The sequence below is a fragment of the Chiloscyllium punctatum genome, chromosome 2 (genome assembly GCF_047496795.1).
Source record: "Chiloscyllium punctatum isolate Juve2018m chromosome 2, sChiPun1.3, whole genome shotgun sequence".
NCBI lineage: Eukaryota > Metazoa > Chordata > Chondrichthyes > Orectolobiformes > Hemiscylliidae > Chiloscyllium > Chiloscyllium punctatum.
This window is the reverse complement of record NC_092740.1, coordinates 51,849,089-51,868,401: the sequence shown is the minus strand read 5'-3', so window position 1 is coordinate 51,868,401 and position 19,313 is coordinate 51,849,089. Positions and strand designations below refer to the sequence as shown.

The window sequence follows — 19,313 nt, the reverse complement described above, 5'->3', positions numbered from 1 at the left end:
AGCCTCTTTATTCAACAATCACAACACAAGTTCGAGGCAGCAATAGAATCCCGAAATACAGTTCTTACAAGGGCCCCTTTATACACAGTTCTTACCTATATTAAAATCTCATTGTTATGGTGTTACATTGTTGTATCAATAGTAACAAAGGTTTGAAGGGCTTCTGTCTTGGGAGACAGGAGATGGGTTGAAACATGCTAAATGCTAGCTGCTGCTTCTGCCGGGATGTATGTCCGGTCTGCTTGCATAATCAGGTAGTGTTCGTTTTTTTGCGTTTTATTTTAGTAAATGTTAGTAAAATTACTAGGCCTATATGCTCTAAATAAGTTAGAAATCATAATAAAAGACTAAAGCATATTAAACTAATTACTGCAGCTAGGTTGTGAATTTATTTACTATTTGCCGGTTTGCGTTTCATTCATACATGCAATTTCATGCAAGCCTTGTTTTGTCAGTTAGTTTCTTAAAGGTATGATGGCTTCATTAAAAGGTGTTTAACAGGTACTTAATCTATTCAGGTCTAGGAGATGGTTGGTAAGGGCTAATTAATGTCAAGAGTGTGGTGCTGGAAAAGCACAGCACAAGAAGCAGCATCCAAGAAGCAGGAGAATCGACATTTCAGGCAACGCCCTTCATCAGGAATGAGGCTGGGAGCACTGGGGGGTGGAGAGAAAAATGGGAGGGGCGATGAGGTTGGGGATAAGGTAGCTGAGGGTGTGATAGATAGATGGAGGTGAGGGTAATGGTGATAGGTCAGAGAGGAGGGTGGAGTGGATAGGTGGGAAGGAAGATGGACAGGTCATGAGGGCAGTGCTGAGTTGGAAGGTTGGAACTGGGATAAGTAGGGGGAGGGAAAATGAGGAAACTGGTGAAGCCCACATTGATGATTAATATAATGTTTCGTGGAAACTTGATGGGGATGGTATTGTTCTATATGAGATGGTTAGTGACCACTGATTAATAGTATAATGTTTCATGGAGATTTGGGATGGTATTGTTCTGATTTCTGAGGTAAACACTGCTTGTAGCAGGGGCTGATAAGGTGTGGGAATGCAATGTGGGTTTGAAAGGGTTGTTTTTAAATTTGGATACTACAGGTTTGCAGTTTTGTGAATGAATGAATGACAATGTTATAGTAAATAACGGGTTGGTAAAGGGTTATGAATAAATGAAGGGGAACCCGGTGTTAATGAATACAGCGAGTTGGTGAGAGAGTTAATAAAGATAGCCTATAACACAATATCGCACACCACACTGCAGTCTTTTATTCCAAAACTATGCACTGCTCCCAAATTCATCCTGATGAGTTTAAATTTTTACTCAAAAAATCTCCTCAACTTTTCCTCCACTTTCACATCTAGTATTGATTATAAAAAGCTTATGAAGTTCTTTGTCACTGAACAAATCATCCAATTTCCAACCCATGCTAAGTTCCCTGCCCAACCACTTGTCTATTGAGTCCATAGATCTCTACAGCTTTCATTTGTTTGGCCACAACATCATTCTCACCTTATTACTTCTCCAGTGGTACTGCCCTCTCTTGGTTCCACATTTGCCTATCCAGTTGGAGCCAAAGCAGAGCTACACTGATTTATTTTCCTGTCTCTGAATTGTTCCCTCTCATACCTCTTACGAGTAAGTCCTTGGCTCCTTTTCCTTATCTCCATGTTGATATGAGGAACATACTGTCCACCTGAGGGAATAGATCAGATCTCAGTTTAGCATTGCAACATAAAGACCACACCCTGAACACTCCAGCAGTCCCTCAAGCACTGCTTTGGAGAATCAGCCTGATTTTTTGTGCTCAAATCTCCAAAGTGAGACATGAAATCACAAGCTTTTGACACTTGAGATTTGAAACCATCATTTTAAGTCACTGTCTCAGAGTGCCTTGCTACCAAATTTGATCTATTTTTCTTGGTCTTCTGTCACAAATTCCAAATATAAAGCAACACCAAACTGGATGATAAAACATGACTTTCACAATGCGATATTCAGTACTTTAGTCAACATTGAGAACCATACAGTTTCCAAGTTGCTATGCCAGTTGATTCCCTCAGTTGGGAAGACTAACCGCAATGGTTCTGCACAAGTTCAACTTGTCACTATCAAACTCAGATAGGAGGCTGTGAAAATGGCTGACTTAATCCATCTCTTCCTAGTCCCAAGGCTGTTGATTCGGTGGTGATGGGAGGACAGAAGAACCCAAAATTAGATTATTTTAGATAATGACTCTGAATTATGTCTAAAACAATGGCTTTAGTTTCCATTATATTAAATGTGGATAGTTAGTGTATTAGTTTAAGATATGAATGTATTCAGTCTGTTTCATTTGTTGGCTGAGAATTGGGTATATCTATGTTTTGGGGGATAAGTGTAGTTACACAGTGATGCTTCCTGCAGCACTTCACTGAGTACAACAATACCCTTTGTGTGAGGCAGAGCCATGATTCAGACCTGCTTGACCTATGTGGCGTTTTTCACTGATACCATTGAGCCATTCCTTGCAGTCTGTGGTTCTGGTTAACCCTGAAGCATCAACAGAATGCAAATAAATTTCTTCCCGTTAGTATCATGTATCTGATTCTGGATCTATTTTCATCACTCGCTGTATTTGGTAATCATGAAGAAAATTAACCTGGCAAAAATAAACGATACAAAACAGAGATCTCAAGCTTACTGTTTCCACATTGGCAGTTGTTGAGAATACAGTCTCAAAGATTATTTACATTATGGTTAGGTTAAGGAAAAAGATGTGCTGATGACAGCAGGCACTACAAAGACATCCTAGTGATGTGTTATGGTGGTGTGCCAACTGTAGTATGAGACGTTGATCCAGTAACATTGAGCACAGGAGCAATAGTCCAGGTTCAGTGATTCATGTTGATGTCACTATTTTCTGCAAAATCTGACTTTTTTAACGGAGAATCAGGACTTTGTCTAAATTGGTACTGTAGCACTACAAATAATTTGCCCTATGGTTAAATTTTGTGAGACTCCATCAATTATGAGATGCCTCTAGGTTTTTATTTGAATTTGGTGCATTGGACGGAAGAGAAGTCCGATATTTGAATAAGGGCTAATTATTTAAAGAAAGACCAGAGCACTTTCATTGACAGAGCCACACATTAATGTTGACAGCAAATGTGCTGAATCAAAAAGAGGAAGGTGGATGCCAGAAATGCAAGATCATAGCAGCAGGTAGTCTTTACAGTGGATGGCGAAGACAGCCCTAGAGTATGCCAAGTATGTGTCCATGTAAGGTCAATTCAGCTGTTTATCTTTGCAACTGGTTTCAGTAGAATGGCATCAAGTTCCTCTTATTGCAAACTATTTGCTTCAGGGAGTTGCTGCCATCAGCACTGGTCTAGCACATTGACTGACACATTAAATGCTTACTTATCATTTTATGATACTGCAGTGAAGGTCTGTTGAGCTCCCAGTGGATGTTAGCAATTGACTCGCCTTCTTTAGCTCACCACATTGCTAATCGTGGCTGATCCTCTCTCTCAATCCTAAATGGCCTGCCCAGTATCCTGAGACTGTGATCCCTTGTTCTAGACATCCCGGCCAGAGGGAGCATCATTCCCTGCATCCAGTCTGCCCAGCCTCCTCAGAATTTTATACATTTCAACAAGGTTCTGTCCCATCCTTTTAAAATCCAGTGAACACAGACTGAACTGACAATCTCGCCTGATATGACAGTCTGCCAAACCAGGAATTAGCCTTTGCTGTACTTTTCTATGGCATATACAATACCCGTCTAAGGGCCTGAACAGCTGCAGTATGACATCCTTGCACCTGTACTAAAATCTAATTATACAATGTTTTTGAATATCTATATAATCGATAGATAAATATACTGAGTATGTATTGCTTGCCCATGCCCCCTTTTCCTGTTCTCCCACAGGAACAAAAGTTGATGCCACACTAACTAACATTCCACAAGGCTGCCCACAGCCGTTATGTGCTCTGGAAGGTATGAGGGGGTAAGGGTCAAACTTCGAACCTTCATTGGTCTGAAGTCCTAATCAAAATTAAGTAGAGCATTGCTAGGACTGTTAGAATGGACACCCATGGATTGATGCATCTCCTCCTCGCTTCCCACCTCTTGAACAATGTATTTTAAAAAGTGACATTATGACTGCCATCCAACCAACCATGACAATTATGTTATGGTGAGCGCAGTGTAATATTCAGATCAATTAGCTTATTAAACTTAATTGTCTGTTTTGTCTCATTTGCTATTTTATGGGGAGCAAGTCAGGTTAGATGGGAAGGTCAGCTACATGTTATATTTTGTGACCCCACTGAAAAGATGCATGCAGGTGTTAAATGCAGTCCTGTGTTAAAATTTTCAAGTATGACTTGTTTGTAATGAATCCCTGCTGGTGGTATTTGATTAGTCCATGTATTTCTAAATTGGCACTAATATAATCCTGAATTATGAATTCTAAGAGCTTCTCTGGAACTGATGTTAGAGTAATTAGTCAATAATTACTTAGTGTCGCAGTCTGGGATTTAGATTTACTTTTTTCACAAAGGACTTTGAGTTTGACTTATGCTTAGGGGTCCTGCATTTTAAAACAAAATTAATTTTCACAGTTTGGAAAGAAGAAAAGATGAAAGGCTAAGGCTATTATATATAATGAAGCTGCATTGGACATTTTGTGGAATTCATTGTATGAGTGTTGTGGTTCTCTCTCAGCTGTAAAATACAGTGGAGCACTCTGATAGCCAGGTTGACAGGAGTCTGTGAGACATGCCCAGAACAGGGGCAGCATGGTGGCTCTGTGGTTAACACTGCTGCCTCACAGCACCAGGGACCTGGGTTTGATTCTAGCCTTGGGTGACTGTCTGTGTGGAGTTTGCACATTCTCCCTGTGTCTGTGGGTTTCCTCTAGGTACTCTGGTTTTCTCCCACAGTCCAAGATGTGCAGGTCAGGTGAATTGGCCACGCTAAATTGCCCATAAGGTTAGGTGCATTAGTCAAGGAAAATGGGTCTGGGTGGGTTACTCTTTGGAGGGTCGGTATGGACTTGTTGGGCTGAAGGGCCTGTTTCCACACTGTTGGGAATCTAATCTAACTGAAAGTATAGATAGAAACAATAATTGTGCCAAAACAAGTACATATATAAGGACAAGGTGCAATGCAATAATGTAACATCCCAGTTTAGCAATTTATGTGGTCAGTGGGAAGAAGCAAGTGTCTCTGTTGCAAATAAAGTTCTGCCATTTTTTGGGTTCAAGTGCTTGAGCTGTGCTGTAATACATCTAAGAATTTCATTTTAAAACAATTTTACTGACACTACTGAGGTGCATCTTCATCACAGTGTAACATGGCAATAGAAGATGTGTGATATAAGTACCCTTTCAAAACCTCAGTCAAATCACGTTTGCTTGAGTATATCAGTCGTTCTGAAGCAAACAGAACACTTGGTGAGTTGAGGCCTGATATGAATAATACATTTTCAAGCATGTAAATATACAGAGTACCAGTTGTAATCAAAACATGCATTTTCTACATTGCATCTCAAAATAAAGAAAATAATGATCTTATTATTCCAATTGATATTGGTGCATTATTTTGTTGTTATTTCCAAAACTGTCACTCTTTCTGGAAAACTGGCTTGAAGAAACCAAAATCTAACATTTCAGCCGTAACCGAGGAACAGATCTGCTTGTCTATGTCATCTTTTGCTTTTCTCTGCTTTAGTCAGCATAAGCCTGGGGTCAGTGTTCAGTCAAACTCACCAGAATCCAGAAACTTAACTTGGCAATGACCCCTGCCACATTCAGATAAATTGAGTTGTCACAGCAGCAATAAGTGGAAACGATCACTAGAATGTAAAACTATCCTTCACTGTCTGCAAGGTGCTGGTTGAGACAATTAACTGAGTCATAACCTACATCGCCAGCTTGTGTATTGAAATTGCACAGTTACACTTAAATGAGTGATGGTGGTTTAACATAAACCAAGCTTTCCACCAGGGCAATCCACTTTGAAGCTTTACACATCCATTCATCAGATTAGCATGACACAAGGCAGTGGTGTATGGAAGCAATGTTCTGGATTAGTGGTGCTGGAAGAGCACAGCAGTTCAGGCAGCATCCAAGGAGCTTCGAAATCGACGTTTCGGGCAAAAGCCCCCTGATGAAGGGCTTTTGCCTGAAACGTCGATTTCGAAGCTCCTTGGATGCTGCCTGAACTGCTGTGCTCTTCCAGCACCACTAATCCAGAATCTGGTTTCCAGCATCTGCAGTTATTGTTTTTACCTTATGGAAGCAATAGTCATGATAACTGAGGCAGACTAACTCACTCCAAAATGCAGTTTCCACACTAATACTGGGGTTTTCCAGGTTCCCTCTCCATACATGGTAGCTTGATTGAGGGCTCGCTTGGCTGTCCAGTGAGAAAAGGCCTGGGATAGGGCCACAACCAAGACACAGGTTTGTGGAGAAGGGGCCGGGGGAGTGATCAATGTTTGTGTTGGGTGTGTGTCTTACGTCACTGAGGCCTTTGGCAACATAACAGCTCAGAGATTGTGGGGTTCAGAGTGGCAGGAGGAAAGGGAATGGTCACAAGATAAACTTGTGTTTCCAGAGGACTGGAAAAGCCAGGAAACAGCAGTAGAGTATATAAACCATGTTCAAATAGATGCACTCAAACCTCCTTAAACAGAATTCAATAGCCAGCCAGCCAGCCTCCTGAGAACAGAGTGATTACACTTACCTCCATTAAAATGTTATGTGGCAATTTCTGTTTGAATTTTTCAATAATTTCATTTTACACTCCCCCTTTTTTAACATTAAAGTTACCCTTGTCCCCCAAATGATCAGCTCGATCAGATTTACAAGATTTTTTTCTTGACAATAATAACACACAACTTCACCTTTCTTGTTTCTACTAATTCCCATTGGAACTGAAACAGAGACACACCTTTCGATCAGAAGTCACATTTCCTGCAATACAGATTGATTATTGCTTGATTATTTAACTTTCTGATTCTGTCTTTATTCTCTCACATCTACCCCTTCTATGCTTGTATATTACCTCTGTCAGGCACTTATCCACTCATGGTACAGGCTTGTTGAGATATTTCTGTGTCCATGTCAAAATGTCATTCTCTCTCTACCCTGGACTAGTAGGTGTTTGCTTCTGGATCAGTCCCATCTCTGACTACAAATACTGTCCTGTTTAGCCTTGTTCTGAAGTCCAACTTTCTTGTACTCAATGTGTTCAATCTTTTTGGTAGGTTACGGAAACATACATACAAAGGTATGAAGTTAGAGCAGAAACAGTCTACTGGGCCCCTGATCAGGGCATAACTAATTACTCCATACTCCCATCTACTCCTTTGCTTTTCTATTCCCTTGATCTTTCACTTTCTTGCTTTTCAAGACCTCTGCCTCTGAACATGTACTTAAAGTGCAGTAGCTATGTTATGCCATAAATTTTCACTGTGTATACTTTTATGGAACACAGGATAGCAGTAAAACCTATTCTATGACTTTAAATATATTTTTTCCATTGCAACTAATGTATTCACTTGACTTCATGAAGTGTAAAATCTCTTTTCAGGCAAGAGATAGTCTTTAGGGACTAAGGACGGATCTTACTGGACTGGAGAATGTTTTTCCTTAATGAACAAAAAGAAATGTACTTCAACATTTTGTGAAATGTCATTATTTGAAGCCTTATCCAACTTACTGTCAAATAAATAGCATGGAATTTGAAGTACATGTAAAATAATGAACTCATATAGTGCAATTACAGGTGTCACTCTCACCTCACCTGCGGAGTTCAGCTATTTTTCTATGTTTAGAGCAAGGCTATAATGAGGTTAGGAGCTGAGTGGCCCTAGCAGACCCAAATGGAGCATCACTGAGCAAGTTCCTCATGAAAGCACTGATGCTGAACCCTCTGTAACGAGCAGCCAGATTGGGCAGTGTTTGGCTGGATTGGATTGTTTTGTGTCCTATGGACAGGTTATACCTTGGCAATTGTCCACATTGTTGAATAAATGCCAGTGTTGTAGCTGTACTGGAACAGGCTACTAAGGGTTCAGCTGGTTCTGGAGCCTAAGTTTTCCCATAATCTTTCACTATATGTACTTTTATGGAATACAGGATAGCAGATTTCATACAAGGGCCAATCAGTGTCTTCAACCATCTCTTAATATCACAAAAAATTCACTGAATTGGCATCTGTGAGTCTTGAGGATCTCAAGAGGAGGTAGATCATCCACGTGACACGTCTGTTTGCTGCTTACATTTCTTCAGCTTTATTTTTGTGCTGATGTGTTGGGTTCCCTGCCTTTGAGGATGGTGATATTTGTGGAACAGTCTCCTCTCATGATGAAGGACTTATGTCTGAAACATCTTCTCTCCTGTTCCTCGGGTACTGTCTGACCTGCTGTGCTTTTCCAGGGCCACACCTTTCAGCCCCCCTCCTTCTGTTAATCATTTCATTATCCGCCACATTTCACGACAAGATGTGGCTGGACTGCTTAGCTTATGTAGGATCCATGAGTTATGGAATCTTTTAACCCTTTCTATTGCATGTTACTTGTGCTGTTGACATGCTTGTAATAACGTGTTATAGCTTCATAATGTTCAAATCTCAGTTTTATGTGTATAAAAGCAAAATACTGCAGGTGTTAAAAATCTGACATAAAGGCAGAAATAGTTGTGGAATTAGACCATTCTATTCTGTCATTTAATAAGATCATGGCTAGTCTGTCTATGTTTTGAATTCCACATTCTCATCTACCCTCAATAACTCTTGACTCCCTGCCTGTCCACAATCTATCCGCCTCTATCCTAAAAATATTCAATGACCTGCATCCACTGTCTTCTGAGACAGGGAGCTCCAAAGTTGCACACACACTGATAGAAAGAAAATTCTCCTTATCTCTGATCTGAAAGGTCAACCCATATTTTTAAAATAGCACCCCTTAGCTCTGGACTGATCTACAAGTGGAAACAAAACTTCCATTTTGTTAAGACGATTCGGTATCTTACATTCTTCAAACAAGTCATTCTTCTAAACTCCAGTGAAAACAAACCCAGCCTATCCATCCTACATACATAAGACAACATGCTCACTCCTGGCATTACTCTAAGCTGAAGTATCTCTTACCCATTTCTATCCTTCCTTAAGTAAGGAGACCAAAACTGCACAAAGTGTTCAAGATATGGCTTATCAATTACCTCTGTAGTTGAGGTATAACATCCAAACTTTCATGTTCAATTCTTCTAGTAAAAAACGAATAGCATCCTTTTAGCCTCCTTCATTATGCATTGTAACTGCACACTAATGATTTTGTGACTCTGCATCTTGGAATTCAACAGTCTTTCTCCATTTGAGAAATACATTTTAAAATTTTCTTCCTGCAAGCATGAACTATTCATATTTTCCCAAAATAGTCTCCATCTGTCAGATTTTGGCTTACTCACTCAACCTACCTATATCCATCTGGAACCTTCTAATGTCTTCTTCATGACATACTTTCCTACCTATCTTGATTTTATCTACAAATGTCGCTCCCTGCAGTTGCTTCCCTGATTTAAATCATTGATATAAATCATAAAATGTTGAGGCATTGAGGCATTACCACAGATCCCAATGGGACTCCTTGTCACATTCTGCCAATCAAAACAAAGACCATTTTATGCATTAAATATATTAAAAATCCTAATAATCTCACTGCTTTGTCAGTATTTACATACTTCCACAACTGCCTCCTCCACTTGGCACTGGCTGAGAAACCTTGATTCGTGCCATATCACCCCTCACCCATCCCACATGCAGTGTCCACATGACCATTCCCTAGAATGGTCTGATCTCACTACAAAAAGGCCTCCAACCTTCTCCATTACTCTGCAATGGCTCTGTATTCCCTCAATAGTGCTGATCCCCCCACTTCCACAAAGCTCCAATTCAGCTCTTGCCTGAGGCCTTTAATCCTTCACCTGCCTTCAATCCAGCTGCTTCAGGCATTGCAGCTTCAGGCTTTCTTCTCTATATTAGCAAATGACTTGATCAGCACCACCTCTTCCCCACCCCACCCCACCCCACCCCACCCCACCCCAAAACAACATCATTCAATTAGCCTCCTATTAATACCCCCCACTCCTTGCAGACTCACCTGCTGTTCTTACCATCACTGACCAGTTCCCTGCCCATTTGGAGGTCTGGCTAATCAATAGGACTGGTCTCCTCGCATAGTACCAATCAACTGCACCAGGGAACGTGTGCGGGGCAATTCCAAGTTACGGTTTTGCCAGGATTTTTTGATCCAATCATTTCCATGGTTCAATGCTTCGAAGAAACATAAGTCAAAGAAGTAACAGTAGGTACTCCATTTGCTGAAATAAGAGGTTTGTCTTTTTATAGTATAAATTGTTGGATAAATAGACGTTCCTAAAGTTCTTCCTATATAACGTGACCAATGTGTGCTGATTTGAAATAGATAGCAAGAAGTGCAGTACATTGGGGATAGTTTGATGAAAAAGTAATGGCATTGTATTTTTCCAAGAGAAGAACAAATGAAAAAAACAGAAATATTTATAAATGAATGCAATTGGTTATGCTGAGCTCCATTTTGAAGTCTAAATCAGGTTGTATATATCATTCACAAGTATTATTGACTTTTTTTCCTTCTGGGTTATGATTTAAGCACAAATTGTTATGTTAAGAGTCTGCAGACGTGAAGTTAAAATATAGTTGTAGATAAGTACTCAGTGGATGTGGGATTTTCAAAATTTCTTTAAATTCTTTGAATTTTGCCTTTTCTAATTTGCTGTTTTAGCTCAGTGGGCTGCAGAGTGGTAGAGTCAGATGGTTTTGATCCACCTGCTGACTGAAGTAGGAACATAAGAGCAGCAGCAAACTGTTGAGCTCATTGAGCCCGCTCTGCCATACAATACGACCAGGCTGATCATCCATTCCAATGTGTTTCTTCCCACATTACCCTCATATCCTTTCACATGATTGGCATTTAGAAATCTGACAAACTCCACCTCATTCATATTCAATGAATGCTTCCACAGCTCTCTGGAGTAGGGAATTGACCATCGGACACAGGAGCAGAAATTAGGCCATTCAGCCCATTGAGTCTGCTCTGCTGTTCAATCATGGCTGATAGGTTTGTCATCAATATTCTCCCACTTTCTCCCTGTAACCATTGATCCCCTTGACAATCAAGAATCTATCTATCTCAGTCTTAAATATATTCAATGACTTGACCTCCACAGCCTTCTGTGGCAATGAATACCATAGATTCACCACTCTCTGGCAGAAGAAATTTCTCCTTATCTCTGTTCTAAAAGGTCTCCCCCTTACTCTAAGGTTGTGTCCTCAGCTCCTAGTCTGTCCTACCAATGGAAACATCTTCCCAATATCCACTTTGTCGAAGCCAATCAGTATTCTGTATGTTTAAAATTGGGGCTTGTCTTCAAACATTACTTCAAACTGATGGGCGACACGGTGGCACAGTGGTTAGCACTGCTGCCTCACAGCGCTAGAGACCTGGGTTCAATTTCCGCCTCAGGCAACTGACTGTGTGGAGTTTGCACGTTCTCCCCGTGTCTGCGTGGGTTTCCTCTGGGTGCTCCGGTTTCCTCCCACAGTCCAAAGATGTGCAGGTCAGGCGAATTGGCCATGCTAAATTGCCCGTAGTGTTAGGTAAGGGGTATGGGTGGGTTGCGCTTTGGCGGGTTAGTATGGACTTGTTGGGCTGAAGGGCCTGTTTCCACACTGTAATGTAATGTAATCTAATCTAATCTGATAGCATGGCAGAGGGGACAAATCCTCAGGTAATAAGGATGGTAGATGGAGAAAGTGTGAATCTTTTTGAAAATGTGGCTCATTCCCATTTTAGTGTTTTTTGATTTGTTAGTTTCCATTCCCTTAGTACCTCAGAACCCTCACACTTGCTTTTCCAGTGCTTAATTCTACATTTCAGTGACTCGACTCATTAGTTAATAGCTTGATGGTTTGAGATTCCATCTTCAAAGGTTAAAGCTGCTCAATAACTATTTCTATTTTAATTCCAAGTTGTTTATAGCTGATTCCCTATCTGGACTGCACATCTTAATGTTACCACTGATGGTAACAGAAGCTTGGAAGCCTAATCTCAATTGGATTGTTTGGGAAGGCTATTACTGAAGATTGCTGATGTGTAAATATTGGGTTTTTTTTCAGAAATATATGGTGCAGCAAATATGAACAAATTTAGCTGGGTCATATTTTACTCAGTGTAGTGCACTTGAGATTTGGAAAGTAACTTGTAGACCTTTTCAGCTTGGTGATTTTGGAAGGCGAATATGTAGCTTGGTGAAGGATAACAGAGAAAAATAGGCTGGTATATTCAATAATCTTTCTTGCATGATTGAAACACAACTTGAGAAGGAAAAATGGGTGAGTGGAATGCTAGCAAATGGCCAGGAAAAATGTGTATAACTTGGAAAATATGCTTGTTTCTTTTTCCAGTGACCAAATATTCCTCTGTGTATAACTCTGCAGAAAGTGTAGCCCAATACATTCGGGGAAAAAAACTCAAAGAAATGTCACGAATCAAAAGTGTCAGTAATGGCAGGTCTCAAAATCCCAGTGATAATTTTGTAATGCTAGCAGATCTTTATAATCATTTTATTCCAGAAAACAAATTATTAAAACTCCACCACTTCAAACAGTTTTGTACTACTGAATCAGGGTGGGAACTGAACATGCTGTCAGCTATTCAGGGGATCAGTTTTGTGAAGTTTGCTCTCAGTATTTTTTTTTTCTGAAAAGAAATATTCCAGCAAGCTACACAGCTTTCCCAGGACTGTTCTTTAAAGTTTTGGCTGTGGCTGTGCCTGCGTCCTTTGCCCTTCCTATCACGCCCTACCTAACCAAGACATACCTAGGAACTGCTACCAGCCCAAATCACTTCATGGAAAAGTCCTGAGCTTCCTGTAGAGGTGTGACAGCAGCATTTAATGTGAAGCCCAAGGCTGATTGCCATCCAGCCTGAGGCCTTCTGATTTAGGTGGGTGCTGCATGCACATTCTGCTCCTTTGCAGTCTCCCTTTGAGCCTGATGAAAAGATGTCATTAAACCAGAAAGATATTGACTGCCTGTATTTCAGTCTCTATCACCCTGTGTTTACAATTCCAAAGAGTGAGCCAGTCAGACCATCTCTGTCAAATATGGGACCTGCTATCGCAAGGACCCATGTCTTCCAATCAGAATTGGAAATGCTATTTCTGATCCTGATCAGAAAAAAAATGCAAACTGTGTTTAGAGGAGTTCTCTTTGTGAACTACCAGGACAGGAACCTTCCCAGCTGAAGCAGTCTTGTCCAGGCCAAGAATCCACACTGACCTGTACAAGAAGGATGGATTGCACTTGAATTGGAAGGGGACGAATATACTGGCAGAGAGATTTGCTTGAGCTGCTCAGGAGGATTTAAACTAGTCAGGTGGTGGACGGGGGCGGGGCAGGGGGAGGTGAGTGGGACCCAGGGTGTTAGTGAGAAAGAGATCAATCTGAGATTGGTACTGTTGAGAACAGATGTGAATAAAGCAGTCAGGGCAGGCAGGGACAAAGCAGAGAACTGGAGATCTTGAGGTCCCCAAGGAAACATTGCATCAAAGATGTGTTTCCAACAGTGATCGCGTCTTTGGTTACAGTGATTAAACAGGCATGTCTCCAAATGACTGACTGCCCGCCCTCTCTTTCTCCCCACACTTTCCCTGGAGTTCTACAGAGGGGTGTACCCTTAAACCCCCCTCTCCACATAATCTCTCCAACATTGTCCTATACAGGGCAAAGGTGGAACCTGTCAAAATTTTGCAGTAAAAAGTTGTGTGTGTGGCTGTGTGTGTGTGCGCGCTATTTGGAGACTTACCCCACAAAGGAAACTGCAGCAATCTTGTTGGTGTCCAGTCCACCTGCCCCGGGGACGGTGCGGGCGGGGGGCAGTGTTGGATGGGGTTGGGGGCGGGATGCGTGTTGCACGGGGTTGAGGGCAAAATGGTGGTTTTGGGGCTGGGGCAGTGGTGCACAGGGTTGAGGGCATGGGGGAGGGGGCTGGTGTTGCATGGGGTTGGGGCAGTTTTGGGGTCAGGGGGCAGTGTTGCACGGGGTCAGGAATGGGGTGGTGTTGTTGCACGGGGTCGGGTGGGGACAGTGTTGAACGGGGGCAGGGGCGGTATTTGGACAGGGGGGGCAAGGTGTTGCATGGGGTTGGGGTGGGGCCTTGCACACTGTGCTGCTGCAGTCTCCTGAATGAGGAGCAGACTTTTAAAACTCCAAACCTCAGAGGAAAGGCCTTTAATCACTTCACCAAATAATCGGTTATTTGAACAAAATAGTGCCCGCCCATCACGTTCGGATAATCGAGGGTCCCCTGTGTTTGGGTGGAATTGAGAAATAAGAAAGAGATGATCACCTTATTAGGATTATATTGTAGATCCCCTAATAGAGAGAAATTGAGAAACAAATTTGTAAGGAGATCTCAGTTATCTGTAAGAATAATGGGGTGGTTATGGTAGGGGATTTTAACTTTCCAAACATAGACTGGGACTGCCATAGTGTTAAGAGTTTAGATGGAGAGGAATTTAAGTGTGTACAAGACAATTTTCTGATTCAGTATGTGGATGTACCTACTAGAGAAGGTGCAAAACTTGACCTACTCTTGGGAAATAAGGCAGGGCAGGTGACTGAGCTGTCAGTGGGGGAGCGCTTTGGGGCCAGCGACCATAATTCTGTTAGTTTTAAAATAGTGATGGAAAAGGATAGACCAGATCTAAAAGCTGAAGTTCTAAATTGGAGGAAGGCCAATTTGATGGTATTACGAAAGAACTTTCAAAAGCTGATTTGGGGCAGATGTTCACAGGTAAAGGGATGGCTGGAATATGGGAAGCCTTCAGAAGTGAGATAACAAGAATCCAGAGAAAGTATATTGCTGTCAGGGTGAAAGGAGAGGCTGGTAGGTATAGGGAATACTGGGTGACTAAAGAAATTGAGGGTTTGATTAAGAAAATGAAAGAAGCATGTGTCAGGCATAGATAGGATAGATTGAGTGAATCCTAAGAAAAGTATAAAGGCAGGAGGAATATACTTAAGAAGGAAATCAGGAGGGTAAAAAGGGGACATGAAATAGCTTTGGCAAATAGAGTTAAACAGAATCCAAAGAGTTTTTACCAATACATTAAGGACAAAAGGGTAACGAAGGAGAGAATAGGGCCCCACAAAGATCAGCAAGGCAGCTGTTGTGTGGAGCCACAGGAGATGGGGAGATGCTAAGTGAGTATTTTACATCAGTGTTTACTGTGGAAAAGGACATGGAAGATATAGAATGTCAGGAAATAGATGGTAACATCTTGAAAAATGTCCACATTACAGAGGAGGAAGTGTTGGATGTCTTGAAATACATAAATCCCCAGGACCTGATCAGGTGTACCCTAGAACTTGTGGAAAGCTAGGGAAATGATTGCTGGGCCCCTTGCTGAGATATTTATATCATCAATAGTCACAGGTGAGGTGCTGGAAGACTGGAGGTTGGCTAACGTGTTGCCACTATTTAAGAAGGGTGGTAAGGACAAGCAAGGGAACTATAGACCAATGAGCCCGATGTCGGTGGTGGGCAAGTTGTTGGAGGGAATCCTGAGCGACAGGATGTACATGTATTTGGAAAGACAAGGATTGATTAGGGATAGTCAACATGGCTTTATGCGTGGGAAATCATGTCTCACAAACTTGATTGTGTTTTTTGAAGAAGTAACAAAGAGGATTGATGAGGGCAGAGCGGTAGATGTGATCTATATGGACTTCAGTGAGGCATTCGACAAGGTTCCCCATGGGAGACTGGTTAACATGGAATACAGGGAGAACTAGCCATTTGGATATACAACTGCTCGAAGTTAGAAGACAGCGGGTGGTGGTGGAGGGTTGTTTATCAGACTGGAGGCCTGTGACCAGTGGTGTGCCACAAGAATCGGTGCTGGGTCCTCTACTTTTTGTCATTTATATAAATGATTTGAGCGTGAGCTTAAGAGGTATAGTTAGTAAGTTTGCAGATGACACCAAAATTGGAGGTGTAGTGGACAGCGAGAAAGGTTACTTCAGATTACAACGGGATCTTGATCAGATGGGCCAATGGGCTGAGAAGTGGCAGATGGAATTTAATTTAGATAAATGCGAGGTGCTGCAGTTTGGGAAAGCAGATCTTGGCAGGACTTTTATACTTAATGGTAAGGTCCAAGGGAGTGTTGCTGAACAAAGAGACCTTGGAGTGCAGCTTCATAGCTCCTTGAAAGTGGAGTCGCAGGTAGATAGGATAGTGAAGAAGGCATTTGGTATGCTTTCCTTTATTGGTCAGAGTATTGAGTCATGTTGTGGCTGTACAGGACATTGATTAGGTCATTTTTGGAATATGGCATGCAGTTCTGGTCTCCTTCTTGTCGGAATGATGTTGTGAAACTTGAAATAGTCCAGAAATGATTTTACAGGGATGTTGCCAGAGTTGGCGTATTTGAGCTATATGGAGAGGTTGAATAGGCTGGGGCTGTTTTCCCTTGAACGTCAGTGGCTGAGGGGTGACCATATAAAGGTGCATAAAATCATGAGGGGCATAAATAGGGTAAATAGACAAGGTGTTTTCTCTGCGGTTGGGGAGCCCAGAACTAGAGGCATTGGGTTTTCGGTGAGAGGGGAAAGATATATAAGAGACCTAAGAGGTAACTTGTTCACACAGACGGTGGTACATATGTGGAATGGGCTGACAAAGAAAGTGGTGGAGGCTAGTACAATTGCAACATTTAAAAGGCATCTTGATGGGGATATGAATAGGAAAGGTTTGGAGGGATATGGGCCGGGTGCTGGCAGGTGGGACTAGATTGGTTTGGGATATCTGGTCGGCACGGACGGGTTGGACTGAAGGGTCTCTTTCCATGCTATACATCTCTATGACTCTATCACAGCAATGAAGTGGATTAGTATTCAAAGCAGCCCCCTTTTCACAGCAATTTCTATCATATTCCAGGATTTAAAAATCCTGAAGCCAAATCCACAGCTTAAGAGAAGATATGTTGATTTTATTCATTTGAGGGACATGAGCATTGCTGAATGGGCCAACATCTATTACTTGCTCCTAGTCGCTCTTGAGAAAGTGGTCGTGAGCTGTTTTCTTAAACCACTGCAGTCTGGTAGACCCATACTGCCCTTAGAGAGGAAATTCTAGGATTTGACCCAGTGACACTGAAGAAACATTGATACATTTCCAAGTCAGAGCTTTGAGATGCCTCGAGGAGAACTTGCAGGTGTTGGTGATAGAACCCACTTTTGATCTGTTGCCCTTGTCCTTCTAGTTGGATGTGGTTTGGGATGTATTTTTTGCAAACAGTACACATTGCTGTTACTGATCATCAGTGGTGGAGAGAGTGGATAGTTTTGAGCATGGTGCAAATTGAGTGAGCTGCTTTGTCCAGGATGATGTCAAACTTTTTGAGTGTTGTTGGAGCTGCACCTATCCAGTGGTGTTTTCCATCACATTCCCAACTTGAAGACTGGCTTTGGGGAGTCAGGAGGTGAGTTACCTGCTGCAGTATTCTTAGCCTCTGACCTGCTCTTTTGCACAATACTTATCTGGTGAATCCAGCTGAGTTTCCAGTCAACGATAACCCCAGGATGTTGGTGGAAGGAGTTTAGTAGTTTAATGCCATTGAATGTCAAGGGCGGTGGGTAGATTGTCTTTTATTGGAGCTGGTCATAGCCTGGCATTTGTGTGATATGAATGCTACATGCCACTTTTCAGGCCAAGCCTAGATATTGTTCAGACCTTCTTGCATTTGGACCTGGGCTATTTCCATATCCAAGTATCTGAATGATACTGAACATTGCACAATCATTTGTGAACATCTCCACCTCTGTCCTTATGATGGAGGGAAGGTCATTGATGAAGCAGCTGAAGGTGGTTGGGCCAAGGACATTACCATGAGGAACTCCTGCAGAGATATCCTGTAGCTGAAATGACTGACCTCTAATGACTGCAACCATCTTCCTATGTATCAGTTATAACTCCAAACAACAGAGAATTTGCCCCGATTCCAGTTTTGCCAGGGATCCTCAATGCCACTCTCAGTCGAATGCAGTCTTGATGTCAAGGGCTGTCGCTCTCACCTCACCTGTGGAATTCTGCTTTTTTTTTCAGTGTTTGAACTGAGTATGTAATGAAGTCATCAGCTGAATGGTCCTGGGGGATCCCAAACTGAGTGTCACTGAGCAGGTTATTGCTGAGCAGTTGCTACTTAATACCATTATTGTTGACATCCTCCATCATTTTCCTGATAATCACAAATAGACTGATGTTTAGACTTGCCCTTTTGTCTACAGGACATAACTGGGCAATTTTCTACATTGTTGGGTATTTGCCAGTTGTAACTGTACTGAAAGAGCAGCAAGTTCTGAAGCACCTACCTTCAGTACTATTGCCAGAATGTTGTCAGGGCCCAGAGCCTTTGCAGTATCCAGTATCTTTTAACCATTTCTTGATATCATATGAGTGAATTGAATTGCCGAAGATTGGTATCTGCGATATTAGGGACCATTGGAGGAGGCTGAGATGATCATCTACTTGGCATTTCTGGCTTAAGATTAGAATGGTGCTGGAAAAGCACAGCAGGTTAGGCAGCATCCAAGAAGCAGGAAAATTTGACGTTTCAGGCAAAAGCACTTCATTAGGAAGCCTTTCTAGCTTAAGATTGTTGTGAATGAATCAGCGTTATCTTTAGCACTGATGTGCTGGGCTCTCCCATCATTGAGAATGCAGATATTTATGAAGCCTCCTCCTAAAGTGGATTGTTCACCATTATTCACATCTGGATTTGGCAGGACTGCAAAGCTTAGATTTGATCCATTGATTGGGGGAATCATTCAGCTTAATCTATCACTTGCTGCTTCTGCTGCTTGGTATACGAGTAATCTTATTTTGCAGCTTCTTCACCAGGTAGACACTTTTTTTTTGCTGGTGCTCCTGGCATGCCCTCCTGCACTTTCCATTGAACCAAGTTGATCCCCTGGCATGAGGTGAAGTTTGAAGGGGGAGTATGCCAGGCCATGGGGTTGCAGATTGTGCTGGATTGCTGCTGCTGCTGATGGCCCACAGCACCTCATAGATGCCCAGTCTTGAGTTGTTTGAAGTCTGTCCCGTTTACCATGGTGATAGAGCCACACAACATGATGGATGGTATTAATGTGAAGGTAGGATTTCATCTCGACAAGGACTATGCAGTAGCCATTCTTATCTACACTATCATGGACA

General features: G+C 42.0%; 1 protein-coding gene across 4 annotated transcripts in view; it reads left to right on the top strand.

Moving 5' to 3' along the window:
• The window catches only part of edil3b (EGF-like repeats and discoidin I-like domains 3b), a 206,760-nt gene that overhangs the window by 122,301 nt on the left and 65,146 nt on the right, over positions 1 to 19,313 (top strand). The gene's annotated exons all lie outside the window — the stretch shown is intronic.